The sequence below is a fragment of the Pinus tabuliformis genome, chromosome 7, assembly GCF_031772625.1.
Source record: "Pinus tabuliformis cultivar Carrire ecotype Pingquan chromosome 7, CPIR1, whole genome shotgun sequence".
NCBI classification, from domain to species: domain Eukaryota; kingdom Viridiplantae; phylum Streptophyta; class Pinopsida; order Pinales; family Pinaceae; genus Pinus; species Pinus tabuliformis.
Genome location: NC_142293.1, coordinates 267,189,519 through 267,205,831, shown reverse-complemented (window position 1 = coordinate 267,205,831; position 16,313 = coordinate 267,189,519).

The following is a 16,313-nucleotide window of genomic DNA, read 5'->3' as shown; positions in this document are numbered from 1 at the left end:
AAATGATTCTCCTATCACACAATCTCATATATGGTGATATCAGATGTCGATATGCTTGGACCGATCATGAAAAACTATATTTTCAGAGAGTTTGATAAAAATCTTATTGTCACCATAAATCACAATGGGATCCATCATCTAGCCAAATAACCCAACAAGAATATTCTTCATCTAGGTAGCTTCACAAGTTACTTGACTAGCATCCATGTACATCGCTTATGTTGAAATGAGTGTAACTGATCTCTGCTTCTTGTTGTGCCAAGAAACTATTACTAACCCAATACTAAATATGTCTCCTAATGTGCTCTTCCTGTTTGATGGACTAGCCGCCCAATCTGCATCTATGAAGCCTTGAAGATTCACTCCCTTTGTCTATCTGTACCAAACACCAAACTGAGTGGTGCCTCTGAGGTATCTCAACACATTTTTGGCTTCCTTCCAATACAATTTAGTTGGCTTAATCATTACTTAACTAAGCTGGTTAACTTCATAACACATGTATGGTCATGTTTTCACCAAATACATAAGTGAACCCACAATATTCATGTAGATGGTAGCCTCCACTACTTCACCTGAAGTAGCATCTTCCTTCCTCCAATTTCCTTCTAGAGAAGTCTCCATGGGTTTGCTTCTCTCCATGTGGAACTTCTTCAGTATCTTGTTGGCATAATTTCCCTGAGAGAAAAACAATTCTCTATCTCCTTGCCATACATCCATGCCAAGGAAATAATGCATGAGCCTTAGGTCCTTCATCTCAAATTCTCTTGCAAGGTCCTCTTTGCAAGACTTGATTAGATTCTCATCACCAATTAGAATTAAATCATTGACATATAATACTATAATCAATAATTTACCTTCAACCACAATATGGTAAAGGTTTGCATCTGCTTAACTTTTGGTGAAGCCCAACCTGGTGAAATGTTTGTCTATCCTGGTGTACGAAACATGGGGTGCTTGTTTCAATCCATACAACGCTCGCTTGAGTCTGCACACATGTGAATCTCTGTCAAAGTTCTCAAATCCTTTAGGATTCTCAATGTACACCTCCTCAATGACTCCCTTGAGGAATGTTGTCTTGATATCCATCCGATGTATCTTCCATCCCAGATACGTTGCAAGTGCTAGAATGGATCAGGTAGAAGAGTACCTTACTATTGGAGAAAATTTCTCCTCATAATCAATTCCCTCCACCTGACAGAACCCCTTGGCCACAAATTCGGCCTTGTGTTTCTCAATACTTCCCTCTGCTTCTTACTTCACTTCATAGATCCACTTGGAACCTACCACTGATTTGTTCTCTTGTCTTGGAACAACTTCCCAAACACTATTTCTAACAGTGGAATCATATTCCTCTACCATGGCATCAACCCATACTAGCTTCTACACTACTTCCTTGAATGAGGATGGTTCTGCCTCAATTAACTCACTCATCAGAGCTATGTACCAAGGTTATCGATCTGGTGACCTCCTCTTCCTGCGTTGTGATGTGGGTTCTCCCACATTCTCTCTAGCATCATGCAATAATCTGTTAGCTTCCCTGGTGCACTTCCTTCCATCTCTAGATGTCTCTGCATGAGTGGGTGCTTCCACTCTCTACTCCTCTACTTGTGGCTGCTCCACAACATCTTAAGGTTCTTCCTTTGGAGCCAAAATATCCTCATACGCATGTAATTGAAGCTCCCTCTCAAGGGAACATCTCATGGCCTTCTATTCATCTAACTTCACATATTTACGAACAAATGTCATCCTGTGAGATGGAAGGTACACCCAATAATTGTGAGGTGTATCAATGTACCCCATAAATATGCCTAACTCAGTTGTAACATGATAGTAAACTGATGGTAACATGATAGTAAACTGATGAACCAAAGATCTTGAAGTGTGACACATATGGTTTCTTCCTTTAAAAGTATTCTTCTGGTGTACTCATCCTAAGAATTCGATGAAGGCTCATGTTCTGCACATATACCATTGTGTTGCATGCTTCAACCCACAAGTGCAACGGTAGGCCCTGATCATGCAATATTGCCCGTGCATCTCCAAAAATACTTATGTTCTTCCTCTCATCCACCCCATTCTGTTGTGGGTTATGGGGTTCTATTAACTCTCGTTGACTTCCTTCTGATGCACAAAAGTTATTGAACTCATTCGACAAATATTCACCACCATTATGCTCCTGAGAGCCTTCACTTTCATGCTAGTTTCTTTCTCAATAAGTGCTTTAAATTCACAAAATTTGGAGAATATCTCATATTTCTTACAGATGAAGAAAATCCATCACTTACATGAGAAATCATCTACACATATAAAATAATACATGTGCTTGGTCTTGGAGGCTATCGAGAAAGGTCCACACACATCTGAGTGAACTCTTTCTAGGATTTCTTGTGCTCTATTGTCCTTGTCATGAAGGGTGTCTTTGGTGTACTTCCCCAGTTTACACCCTTTGCATGTATCTAGCTGCTCTAGTGCACCCTTGGGTAGTCCTAGAGAAATCTGTTGCATGATATTCAAGGCTCCATGGTGCAAATGGCCAAGTATCCTATGCCATAATTCACAAGTGTCTAGGCTCTACACCTTCTCTACTTTCATGCTCAAAGAAGCACAATCTTCTACATCTAATTTATAGAGGTTCTTCACTCGAACCCCGATTTGCTTCACTTGTCCTGTGGCAATATGTCTAAGTAAAGTCTTCCTTTGTTAAATATCACAACGTAGCCACGGTCATCCAACATAGCAACTAAAACTAGATTCTTCTTCAGACCCGTAACATACATGACATCTTTTAATGTAAGAGGAGAATCAGGATACCTTTGAAAGTAACTGTATCGATACCGGTCACACTATACCTTCCACCATCTCCCATCTCGATGTGCATCTAGAGGTCCTTTTCCTCCAAGTCACTAAAAATTATTTGTTTTCCATCATATGAAATGAGGCTCCACTATCCAGATACCACACACTACCCATCACTGATGTCACCATGCATGCAACGAGTGTGAAATCCAACTCGAATTGTGAAGTTAGAGCTTCACCTACCACTCTTCCTGAGGGCTTCTTACCAACCTTCTTGTGCGGACACTTCATGGCATAATGTCCCAACTCATGACAATGAAAACATTTAACCTTCAACAAGTCTTTCTTCTTTCCTGGCTAGTCAAAATATCCTTTGGATTGGGATTTCTTCCCTTTAACTTTCTTTGCCTTTCCAGCCAAGGCACATTTATCCTCATCATCATGCTTGGATGAGGTTTCGTCTCTCGTGTTCCACTTTATCTCTTCTTGCACCAAGTCGCACCACAATCGCTCCCAATTTGGTAGCTTCTCCCTCCCATTAACCGAATCCTGGTAGTTGTGCCAGATCTTGTGATGGCCTCAAAGTTCTAGGCTTATTAGATCATCTTCAACAATTGTAATACCAACACTCCCAAGTTCATCCTAATAATAGGTGAACCTGCTCGGGTATTATTGTATTGTGTCTCCCTTCTCCATGTTGATCTTTTAAAGCTTTCCCTTCAGCGTCAGCTTCTTATGGTCATTGATGTTCTGAAACAAGTTTATCAAGGTTTTCCACATTGCATATGGGGTATCCTTCCTGTGGAGATTCAAGACAATATAATCTTGAACTCATTCTAGTATGATCCTCCTCGCCTTTGCCACACATTTCTTCCACTCTGCCAGATCTTGAGCATCAGTTGTTGGAGGCTTAGGAATATCATTGTTTATGAATTCCTTCAACCTGTTATCTTCCAACACTACCTCCATCCTATCCTTCCAAGCAATATAATTCGAGCTACCCTCAAGGGCATACTCGAGTCTCAATCCATAATGGAAACTTTTAAGGTCTAATATTCCCAAGTGGGCTAATTTTCCATGTTTTTTCCAAAAAAAAGATTCACCAATTTCCATTTCTTCTAAAAATGATTCACCCAAATTTTACAGTATAAAATTATTTTACCCTAAAAATTACCAAAATTATATGGAGTCTACCTATAAAATAATTAGAAATTTGGATGTTTTTATAAATATATCAAAAAACATTTTATATTTTTCATATTAGACACTAGTGAGATTCACCAAGATTTATAAAGTTTAAAGAAAATTTCCATGCTTCAAATTTTCTCTGCAATCCATAGAACGACATCCTGTTGGCTCTAAAGAATGATACTGCAAATTTGATTTACCTACAAAGACAAACTCAAATTCTTCTCTTCTATTTTGATTCCTGCTCTAATACCATGTATAAATTCCTTGTAGATTCAAACTACTTATGTAATATGCTAAAACAAAATACTTGAATTTACTATACTCATCAACGGAAACAATTAATCGATTGAGAAATCACAACATAAACATGAGACAAGATTCAATCAGACATGCTCAGAGATTTATCTGAAGGGAAAGCTTGCTACTCAAAACCCCTTCCTATTTGTATATTGCATTAGATCAGAAAATAGAGAAGAAACACAATGCTTATTCAACCTCAACAATCTTTGCACAAGTGTAATCTATTTCATTGCCTCAAAAGCTGACTCTGGCCAATACTTAGCCAGTTATGTTGTTTGCCAAGATCTTATTTTCTTGTGTTGTTTCTCAAGGAATTAGCTCCGTATTAATTAGGGAAATTCCCATCTTGAATTGTGCAATCCTTATAGGTCCTTCTATGACTGCATGGACCACCTGTACAGCTCAAAAAATTATACAACTAATAACACACTGCCCTTGAACTCCAATCTCAATTGGGTAACTCGAATTTCATGCATTTATGAGTTAATTATGACTCATTTATCAATTAATTGGTTGAACACATGAAGTTGCACCCCACTCCTAGATCCTACTAGTTCCTCCAACACTGGAGGAACTAGTTTAAGTGAATTAAATTTTTACAACTCAAATTAAACTCAAACTAAGCTCCTAAAAATTAGGGACCACTCTACATGATTCAAGTTAGGCCCTCAACTCAAATTAACTAAGCCAACTAAGTACAATTAACTTAATTAACTCATTTTTATTGTCTTGTGATGTGGAATTATAATTTTTTCCCAATTTAATTCAAGGGAAAATTAAATCATGATTTTTTATTGTCATTTGCAACATATCCATTGGCATCATTAAAATACCATTAATTTTATTAATTTATTAGTTTTTAAGAAGATTTTAGAGACAACAAAAAATGGAACCAATCAAATAGGCATTTAAATTATATATATTTATGACTCAAATTAAATTATTTAGAGATTAAAAAAATCGCACTAATCAAAGCCCTAGTCTAATTATGGAAAATTTGGCAATATTTTGGGTGTCCTAGAAGTTTTTATGGTGCCCAATCCATTTCCACCATCGAAAACATGATTCAAAACACTTCTACTGCAAAGTTTATTGAATTTATTTTGCTCGAATTCCGACCATTTTTAACCAAAAAATATTGTTTTTTTTCTAATTCATCATAAAAATATAAACAAAATTATCCCCAAACATTTCAACTCCTCTAACACGAATTTTATATCCAACAACCTACCAACTAAATAAACTAATAAATTATAACTTAATAAAAACCAAAATATCTTAGATCTAGATCTCTACTCGGAAAAGCCAAAAAGTAACCATTCAATTCCTTCATTTTAAATCTGAGTATTCCTCGAAACATTTATGTAGTCTCTCATACTTCTGTCAAAAGATGTTAGATAAAGGGAGAAAACAATGGTAGTGTCAGGGGCTCGGAAAAGAATCTAAGAAACAAAATGTAAATTCATTAGCGCGGTTACATAATTGTAATTCTTTTAAAGGATAAGGTTTCACGAAATATGCCACAGCATTTTTAAATATTTCTGTAGGTAAAGTTAGAAACAGTTTCGAAGATCAGTTTTATTCGCGGGCCATTTCCACAGACAGCATCCATGAAAAAACATTAAGTAGTTTTGGGATCAATCCTCACTCCGTCCATAAGAAGTCCACCTTTCCAATGCCCCGCATCCACTCCTTCCATGAGAAATTCGATGTGAGCAGAAGAATCATCAGTCTCCAACTCCTCTCACTGTGAATTTCCCTACAACCAGCTGCAGCCACCCATCTTCATATCTAAACACCGTTGGTTGTGAACTTTCTGCCAATAACCGCGTCCTTTCAAACACTTCTCCGTATGGAGTCGTAATTGAAAACCTAACAGGCCCTGTACTCCACCTAAAGGAACGTTGTCCAAATTTAAGGACAAACACCACTCGGTATTAGCGAACAAAAGCCTGAAGTCCATGCTGCCCCGGACATCCAACCAACAAACTGCTTTTAATTTCACAAGCTCACTAAATCTGAATCCACAATACATAAGAAATATAATTAGGGTTTCCGCAACGCAGGGCTCTTCAAACGATTTTGTTGGTTCAGAGAATAATAACCATGACATTGACTCAAAACCAAATCAAATCAAACCTGGAGTCGTTTCTAAAACCCCAACGCCAATAACGTTGCCAGTCGGCCCAGACAATGTCTAATTCTCTTGCAGATAACATGTACCCGATTTTCCCTGTGGATCGCTCTAGCCAAACTATCTATTTTTTGCTCCATAAAGAATATGAATTATACATTAATATGAATTATTAGTGCATGGTGTTATCAAAAATCTGGGTATATAAAGAATATATGAATATCAAAATTGAAGTTTCTGTAATTAGAATTGATTATGAACTTTATTTTTCAAAACTATTATATTGAGATTTTATGTCATCAAATGTGGTTCATCTTCCTAATAAAAAGATGAAAATAACCACATTGAGTGATTCTAACCTAATGAATCCTAAAGATGAAGCTCAAATATATGAATACCTTTTCTATGAGAATTGAATCGCGCGGCGAAAGTAGAGATCTTAGAATGCGATAGGGGATACTGCCTTGGATAAGATCTGCGGCAAGCATTCTTGAGGGGGCCATTTGTTCCACACGGAGTTGGAATTTGCTGCAGATCTAAACAGTCTAGAAACGGTTGTCAATCTGCAATGTCGCCTGGAGTAGTGAAGGAGATAATTTCGGATATAAGGTCTTCTGTCAATTCCGGCGGATTTGGCTGGGGCTGAGGTTATCCTAATCGTGCAATTAAATCCCCCATGGGTGCCTTCGCTCGCAAACCTAGACAGAAATTTCAACACCTTGCACGACGTGGCTACCGAGGAATACAGTGCAGGCTGGTTGCTTTCCGTCCATTTAAATTCCATATTTAATCATCTCTAATCGTATAACTTCAAATATAAACATGCAATTGAACGAACGTAGGAAATGCCGCTTGCAAATTACTTACAAGCAATTGAACGAACGTAGGAAATGCCGATTGCAAACCACTTACAGTGGTAGTTTATTTTAAATACAGATTTAACATGAGTTTATAGGGATTTAATTTTTTCATTTGCAATTTTTTTAATGAATAGATATTATTTAAATGTCTTGTATAGTTATTTAATTTTATTTAGATTTTAGATTTTTTTTTAAAATATTTTGGTCTACATTGGCAAAATTTCAATTTTGATGAGGGATAGACAGGGTACACACCATACTGGGTTGTAGAATAAGCCTCTTGGGTTTGATGGAATTGATTATTCTTGTCCTTTTAAAAGCATATATTTATATATGTATGAGAAAATATATAGGTTGGTTTCCTTTCTTCCAAAGTATATTTGCTTTTGAAGAGATATTGATTTGTGTGTGTTTTTTCTAATAAGTATATTTTGTATAATTTTTATGTATAAAGAGAACTGTTTGTCTTTGAAAAAAGAGTTATAATTTTAAATCTGTATTTTTTAAATAAATTTTCTGCCTAAAATTGTGAAAATAGTAGTTTTGAATTCATACAATCTAAATATCTCAAATTTTTTAGAGGCAATCTACTTTCCATATAATTTGAAAAAATATTGTCATGCCATCTCCCCAAAGTTCATGAGACCATTATTAATTTTGAGTAGAGGTGCCCATCATATCAACTAGCGTTATCACCTGACCATGAACACTCAAGTTACTGGCATTCATCTCATTTCAGTTATGGATTATCCCACAGTTATCCTCCTTAGGAAATCTAGTGTTTAATTCACCTACATCATTATGGAGTCTTTATATCCTACATCATCATGATAATTCTCTCTCTTGGTGAATTTATCTCTACTTTTTGTCTCTATTGAATTTCATTGTTGCAACTCCCATGTCTTTCTCTCGAATTTCTAGTTTTGTTCAATGGATTTAACAATGGTCATATTACAACTCTATGACATTTTATCGACTGCCATTACAATTCTCCAATTCCCCAGTTGATTTTCTCCTCCTCCATCCCCACTACAACATCCCTCTAGATTGTCTACCACTCATCTTTGTGTCTTGAGTTTAGAACCCCCTCTTCACCCTCTCCCTACTAAAATGTTGTTGTCATTGATATCAACCCAAGCGACATCAGATAATGCGCTGCTTTTGTTGACCAAAATGGCATGATAAGTCACAATGTTTCAAATTAGGGCCACCATTAATGAATTCTCCTCATTGAATTGATTCCAGTGGTATGTGGAACACCATGAAAGCATTAAAGGTTTGGGAGTTGTGGGGAAAGTAAATTCTCAGTGCGGACACAAACAATTCCTTTAGCCCGAGAGAGTGGGTCTAGCCACAAACAAACAATCTTATCTTTCGTTTCCTTCCTTCGAATACGTGAAACAAGCAAACAAACAACAACAATAAACGTGACAGCATACAATATTGTATTGAGCCTACTTAATAGGTCAAGGAACATCAAGCCATAAAAATGTAAGATAATATTTCATGTAGAAAATCAATCAATAGTTGTATTCATATAAATTCAAAAAGAGATTACAACCAATGCCTTGACATTGTTGGTCTCCTTCCACTTATCCGGGTTCCCACACTTCTGCTAGCATCTCATGGATAGTCCCAACAATGGAAATTTTAAGACCTCTTCCCTTTAGTCTCAAACCAAACTAAAACAAACTATTCTCCCTCAAACATACACTAAAAAGCTACAAGCTATAGATTTCTTGTTGATCATTCAAACTCACTCCAAAACACGTTTAGCTTGGGAAAAGAGAAGTTTATATAGCTTGGATGGAGAGGAGATGGTTCATCTCATCATGGGAGAAGGCCTTATCTCTTAGGTTTGTTCCATCCTAATAGGGGAAAGGAGCCCAAACTGACTTCCTCAACTCCATCCATCCCAACCATCCCAACCATTTATCGAACTTCCGTTACAAAGCTTCTAGACCTGGAAGCATCGACTCCATATTTAAAAATCTTTCCAAAATAGGATCGATGGGATTGAGGCAAGGCTCGGTAGCGTTGATCAGCACTAGTAGGCAAGGCTCGGTAGCGTTGATCAGCACTAGTTCCAGTGTTAAACTCTGCAAACGGGTGTGGAAGATGAACTGGTCATTACCGTCGGTCTTGTAAACTAGGGTAAAAGGAAGATTCTTGGGAAATGATGCAAAAGGGAAATGTTATGCTCATGAAGAAGGACATAATGGGAGTTTCTTCATGATAGGAAAACACATGAGGGTCACTGTAGAGGTCCTACGAGATCATGGAACGAGGAGTATAGGGACAATGACAAAATGCTGTGTAATAGGAGTTATGCTCATTTAAATATGAAGGACCCAACTTGTGGGCAAAAACCTAAAGGGTGTTGATGTGGCAACTCCTCTTTGGTCAAGTCAAATGATCAAGGAATGTGATTTTTCTCCATCAATTAAAATAATGGAAAAATGCTATTCTTGCAAGGTTTTCAAAACTAAATTTTTGAAAATCAAAATTCAAAGGGGTTTTGGGTTCCAAATCTTATGACTCAAGAAAAACTTAATTTAAATTTATTCTAGATCCCTCCAACAGATCATTTATTGGAGGCCCCTCTTAATCCAAGAAAAATCTATATAAAGATTCAAATTTAACATATACTTGAGGTTTGTCATCTCAATACTTGAAGCCGCAGTAAAACCAGTGTTCCTTGCTTGGAAATTTGATCCTTGAAAGTAATTCTAATCTGAAGGAGCAATATAACATAGGTACAACACTACAAGGAAAATAATTTAGCCTTTGATCTTGGAGATCAAGCACATAATCTACTTCAATTATTGTATTATTTCTGAAGAGTTTGGTCCTGTACAATGTAATGAGAAAGAGGTCCAAAACTTGGTAAGATTAAGGTATATACATCTATAAGTGCCATCAAGCTAATTAAGTTGACTTGTTAAACCTCTCGGTTTGAATTGGCAGTGATCTATCTACTATTGGCATGAGTCACTTCACCCTTGTTCCAGTGCTTTATCATTCAAGTATAGTGGTATTAAATACTTGTGTCGTACTAAACATCATCAAAGATATGGTTTCATAGATATATTCATGGCATCATATTTATGTATACAATAGTAAGGTAGCTTCAGTAGTCTAATCACTGGTAAGGATATCATTTAAAAGATACAATTGTTTACACTTCACTGGTATCTTATGTTACAACACTATGTGAGGAAGAATCATTTGATTCATATCTTGTAAAACCTTTCTGACATTGTTGCTATAAGGGTTCTAGAGTAAGGGTTGTCTTCATGGAAGTTGTAAGTGTGTCTTTATCCCTAGTACGGGAGCCCACATAGTTTACAAAGGTCTAGTCATTGTAAGTGGGTCATTATCCTTGGTACAAGAGCCCACAATTTGTATCAAACTCATTATCAATTTCAAGGTGGTTGGGTGGTACTAGGCAAGTCATTGAAGTCACCTTCAAGTTGGAGCCTGAAAACATTTCAGGATGGTAGGGTGGTGCTAGGTAAAGTTAGAGCTTGCTAGGGTGTTGGAGCATCCTTTCAAAAACTACTAATCAAGCCAAATCATTGGAACATCCTTCCATTGGAGCTGGAAAATTGAATGCTTTTCTAGATTACTATGGAGTTGGGGTATCCCTTTTCAATTAGAGCTGAGGCATTTGATGTACTCACAAAACTATTAGAAAAGCATTCAGTTGTTTTTGTTTCGGAGGGGTTTCCACCTAAAAATTCTTGTTTCTACTATATATTTCTTATTTATGCTTTGAATTGATGCTAAATATTAATTAATGATCTAAAAATATTAATAAGTTACTAATTGCTAAGAAATATTGATTCACCTCCTTCTCATTATTTCCAACACTCCCTGTCCTAATCCATCCATTTTTAGTGTTGATCTTCCCCTCTGCTCCACTATGTTCTGAAGTACTACTCCCTTCTTTGGTTCCTCTACCTCTTGAATCCCTATAACAATCATTTACATATCTTACATGGAAGCCTCTCCTCGTGGACAAAGTTATGGAAATAAATCCTCTCCATCTCGCATCTAGGCTTATATAAGTGTTGAAGGTGGACCCAGATGATATATAGACCTCACTCCTTGTTCAATTCATGAAGAGATAATATATTTTGAGTAGGAAGCTCAAATTTTGTAGAAATTTCACTCAGTTATTGAAGTGGAGGAAGATGTTGGCTAGTGGGTTCATGGCACTAGTAGTACTTACACCAGAGACACTCAACACATGCCAAAAATGGATTTGTATTAGTATTTGATTACAATTAAGGAAAAGGTTCTAATCAAAATCAATGAAGCACATGAAGAAATCCTCCTCTATAGTGATGCCTTATAACAACAAGTCGGCAAAATAGATCACAAACTCAACAAGTTTTCCAAAAAATACACTAATATGGACCCTCAAAGCAGTGACGAAGAGGACATGGCACCTACTCCTATTGAGGTGGACTCATGCAACAATCACAAATGATGTCTTTCCTTAGTTTTTTTTCTATGGCACTCAAGGGAGCTTACCTAGATCTGCCAATCAAGGAAAAATTTAAGGATGGAAATTTATCTTAAAGATTAGAAACCTTGGCAAATATTACTAATCCATAATATGAAAACTATAAAATGCTTGGTGATATCTTAGTAAAAATATTCAAACCTCTAATGAATTTATATAGCCTCTATAAAATTTTGGTGACTTGGTAAAATATTTTTTCCTTATAAAATTTGGGCAAATCATTTTTATGAAAAAATGGGCCTTAACGAATCTTTTTTATGGAAAAAACATGGAAAATTAGCCCATTTGTGAATATTAACCCCTAAAATTTTCCTTGCTGCAAATAGTCTTTTTAGTTTTTTACTTATTATAGCTACTTTCAATTATGCACTCAATTATCTAATCATGTTTTTTTTTTAGGTCCTTGTTTTAAAACTTTGAACATGCTTTTAAAATTTTGGTCTAGTTTCCCGAGTGGTAGGCCATAAATATAATTTGTTCATATATTTTTATCAATAATATATGAAAGCCTAATTGAGAAAAAAAAACAACTTGAATAAAACCAATTTCATAAAAACTAAATCCAACTGGCCAAATAACCATCACCAATAGTTGAGTGTTAGAATATTTGATCCTTTCAAATTCATTAAAGATCACCATACTTTTTTTTTTCCTCTTAGGTGATTCTTTCTGTAAAATTTTCAATATTCTTAAGCTCTTGATCTTTCCTATAGATTTGCAAGTTGTTTCCATACCCTTATTCTCATTTTCCTATGAGATTTTTGTTAGAAATGTTTCTTATTGTAGCTCAAAGTGCCACAAACCCATATATGCGGTTATGTAACTTCCCATGAAAAGTTGGTTATGGACGGAAATAACCACCTAATTAACTCCAAATTAGTTAATGTCTTTTATAGAAAGAACATTATAAAGACAAGTGGATTATAAGGGTCCCTATTTTTATCAAGAAAGAAATTGCCTATGATTCCATCCTTTTTCACATCAAGTCTTGGATAGATAACAAGATCTATCCACTGGATTAGAAAGGATTTCCTATATCAAATCTAATAACGATGGCCGAAAGTGAGTTCCTTATTATTACGCATTAAATTCTAAGTTTACATTTGGTATTAGAACCATCCTTCGAATTTTGGAGCTTGATTTGAATATTTGACTCCTTTATTTCTCTAAATTAAATTTTCTCTCTACAATGGCCTTTTCTTTTGAGAGATTTGATAATAGAAAAATATCTTCATTTGTTTTAACTAAAATCTTGGTCATTTATAGAATGTAAGCCGATGAATCATGTTAATATATCGATGTTTTTAGAGAGAAAAAAATTGTAGTTAATTATTATGACATATAGATGACTACAAATATAAGAGTTTTAATATATACATGTGAAGATATTTCACCATGATTTCAATTATTTAATGATGAGATATGGTGACAATTTAGTATCTCAAACGCAATAATATCAAAGAAGCTAATAGGTATATGCAATTAATGACAAAATGTTTCCATCGTGCATATATGTGGTAGAATTATAACTAACAGTTATAAATTATCCATATATCAGAACTATAATTGACAATTAATGGACGCAAGAACATTATTTGAACATGGTAGTAAGAAAGATGTTTATATGTTTTTCCATGTATTATGACAAACATGCATACCTTGTTTTAAGTTAATTCAAAACAACATAATATGGCTTTAAGTTTTTATGGTTATGCATCATGGTGAATCATAAGCACATAAATTAACATCATGATATATATTATTTTTGTGACATGATCATTGTATTATTTTTTTTCTATATCTAGAGGAATTGGCAACTGGGCTAGTCTACTAATTGCATGACATGAGGTCACTTCCAACCGCTATCACTATAACCTATAAGTGCCTATGTATGTGCTTTTTGCAAGCACAAGTGAATCAAGGGGATTTGAACCTTGAACCTCCTCACACATAACACTTCCTTTTCATGACCATCACCAATTGAGCTACCCCCAGGGGCTTTCATGATTGTTCTATTATTATTTACACATGTTTATTTCATATGTTTTGATCATGTATGACTAAATGAATTGATTTTAGCGAATGCATACTAATTTTTAATTTTTTTCATTTTTTTTAATTATCCTTGATTCTATTATATGCTTGTAACATTTAATTGACTCATAGAGTAGCCACAACATCTTAAGTCAATGATAAAGTATAAATCACATATTGGATGCAAGTGATTATATTAATGAATAACGTCAAAATTGCAATTAAATCATGAAAATGATATGTCTTCGCCCCACATGGAGGAAATCATAATTCATGAATTAATTGGAATATGATGATAAATTAGGCATCAAATTAGAGATGATTCTAAATTCCCATAAGTAATAGGTAATCTCACTATTAATGTCATATCTACCAATTGCATTATAATGTTATTCAAAAAATAAATTGGCATAGTGTAATCTTGGCCCATAGGATGATTATGATGACACACTATTTTGCTTTTAGTATTATTAACGTGGTTTAATATGCTAAATTATGGTCATATATGAATCATAGAATTTTTGTTTTGTTTTGTTTTTATTCCATTTTAATTATATCTAATGAATCATCTCATGTTCCAATGTTAACAAGTGATAATTTTGAGGACTAGAAGGACAAGTTCTCCTTACATTAGCGTGCATGGATTTAGATTTCATGTCACATGATAATGAACCACCCATCCCTATGGAATCTAGTATGCTAGGAGAGAGGGCATTTTATGAGCGATAGAAGCGATCTAGTTGCTTAAATTTAATGTTTATCAAGAACCATGTTAAAAAAGGTATTTGAGGTTATATTCCAAAATGCTTTAAGGCAAAGTAATTCATTAATGTTGTTGAACAACAATATGTGATTTCCGAAAATGCGCTAGCCAACACCCTAATGAACAAACTATCATCATTGAAAATATTCGAAAATAACAGAGTATGTGAACACATTATGGAAATTAGAGATATAGAAGCTTATCTTAAAGCTTTAAAGGTCACATTCTCATAGTCTTTGCTTCTCTGATTCATACTCAACTCCTTGGCTACATAATATGGACTAATTAAGATTTCCTATAACACACATACGGATAAATGGTCAATTAATGGACTATTGACCATGTGTGTTTAAAAGGAAGGGAGATTGAAGTAGGAGAAACTAGAAAGTGATCATCTAGTGACTTATGGAAAGGGATGTTTAGGAAAAGGAAAGGGTGCTCACTATAAGAAAAATCATAAGAAGGTGGTAACTAGTAAAGTTAAGAATAAGGATACCATCAAATATTTTTTTTTGCAAGAAGAAAGGACACATCAAGAAAGAGTGCTCCAAATATAATGTCTAGTTCAAAAAAAAAGGTAATCTCATTTCTTTAGTGTGTTATGAATCTAATATGGTTGATATTTTTCATAATTCTTGGTGGATTGACTCTGGTTCTACAATCCATATTTCCAATACAATGCAGGGTTTAATCAACCAAAGGAAACCAACAAAAAGTGAGCACTTCATCTACTCAATAAACAAGATGAGTATGTGTGTGGAATCTATTGGGACCTTCAAAATTATCCTAAAATTTGTCTTTGTTTTAAATCTTAAAATACCAGTTATATTCCTTCTTTCTCTAAGAATCTTATTTCAATCTCCAGACTTGTTCCCCATGGTTTTAGTTTCAATTTTATTGATTCTGATTTTAGTCTTATCAAACACTCACTTATTGTTGGTGATGGAACATTTGTTGATGGTTTGTATAGACTCCATTTAAACCTTTCTTTTGATTCCAATTTAACCTTGCATGGGAATGTTGGCATTAAGCATGGTATTATGAATGAAAAAACCTCCATGCTTTGGCATAGGAGATTGGGACACAAATCCATAGATAGAATCAGACAATTAATAAATGATGGAGTCCTTGAGAACCTTGATTTCTCTGATTTTGGTGTTTATATGGACTTCCTTAAGGGAGAGCATACCTAAATAAAGGCGCAAAGAAGAGTTCAAAAAAATTAGAAATCATATATACCGATATATGTGGACCATTTTCAACTCACTGACTAAATGGATAGAAATACTTCATCTCATTTACAAATGGTCACACATGATTTATGTATCTCTATCTGTTATTTGAGAAAAGTAAGGCACTAGGTGTGTTTAAAACTTAGAAGATAGAGTTAGAGAAAAAAATTGTAAAAGTAATTAAAATCATGACTCTCGGATAGAGTTAAAGAGTATTATGAAAGGTACATGGGTAGCAAACAAAAACCATGTCCATTTGTGAACTTTCTTACAAAACAAGGTATTGTTTCTCAATACACAATTCTTGTCTCACCACATCAAAATGATGTAGATGAAAGGAGAAATCATATGCTAATGGACATGGTGATGAGTTTTATTAGTTTCTCCACTCTCTCATTATCTCTATGGAATGGAGCTTTTAAAACCATTGTATATATCCTAAACAGGGTTCCCACTAAGTAAATTCCTAAAA